A 929-nucleotide genomic window follows, 5' to 3' on the forward strand; every position below is an offset into this window, starting at 1 on the left:
TACGCTCCAACCATTCCAGGCACACCACACAGCAGTAGCTGTAGATTTTGAAATAAAGTCTTCCATACTCAACTTGATGCCCAAGTTTCATGGCTTACCTGCTCAAGAGCCTATCAAGCATCTTAGGGATTTCCAGACTGCTTGTTCTACTGTTAAGCGTAATGTCACTGATGAAATCTCCATTCTGTTGAAAGCCTTCCCGTTTTCTCTGGAGGGAAAGGCAAGAGAGTGGTACTACACTCAACCCGGAATAACTATTTCCAACTGAGATACACTTAGGAGAGAGTTTCTAGATAAATTCTTTCTAGCTGAAGTTGCCGATAAGCTGAGGAAGGACATGTCTATGATCATTCAGGATGAATCTGAGACCCTCTATGAATACTTGGAACGCTTCAATAATCTTTGAAACGCATGCCCCCATCATATGATTGACAAGATAGTGTTGCTCGGCTACTTTACACAGGGTTTAAAATTTCAAGATAGGACCACATTGGAAGGTGCTAGCAATGGTTCTATGAAAAAGTACAAGACTACGGACGAAGAATGGCAATTGATCAGTGACTTAGCTGACTCTACTAGGAATCACAGGCAGAAGCAAAGTCGGTCAAGAGCTGTTGCAGAGGTATCCACTAGTAAAGAGACTGTTGCTATAGCTCAGAGCTTACGTGAAATGACTAACTTGCTGAAGCAGATGCAACTGAATCAACAACAGCCTCAGCAAGTTCAGCCTTCTCCACCACAGCACAGCCAGCAGTTGGTTCCACAAAGAGTATATGGAATCTGTGTAGATTACAGTCACTATACCGATGAGTGTCCGCAACTCCAACCAGAAGACAACAATGTAACAGCCACTCATAACTTTCATGACCGCCCAAATCAAGGGTACAATCAAGGTGGCAACTATAACCAAGGATGGTAGGATAACTCTA

The 929-nt window shown here is 43.2% G+C and overlaps 1 non-coding gene across 1 annotated transcript; it reads right to left on the bottom strand.

Annotated features, from left to right (window-relative positions):
- Nucleotides 1-322: 322 nt before the first annotated feature.
- LOC112699930 (small nucleolar RNA R71) lies at nt 323-430 on the bottom strand. The gene has a single exon (XR_003152861.1). It is a non-coding gene; the product is annotated as a small nucleolar RNA R71 (small nucleolar RNA).
- Between the last annotated feature and the right edge of the window lie 499 nt (nt 431-929).

The sequence above is a fragment of the Arachis hypogaea genome, chromosome 6 (genome assembly GCF_003086295.3).
Source record: "Arachis hypogaea cultivar Tifrunner chromosome 6, arahy.Tifrunner.gnm2.J5K5, whole genome shotgun sequence".
NCBI lineage: Eukaryota > Viridiplantae > Streptophyta > Magnoliopsida > Fabales > Fabaceae > Arachis > Arachis hypogaea.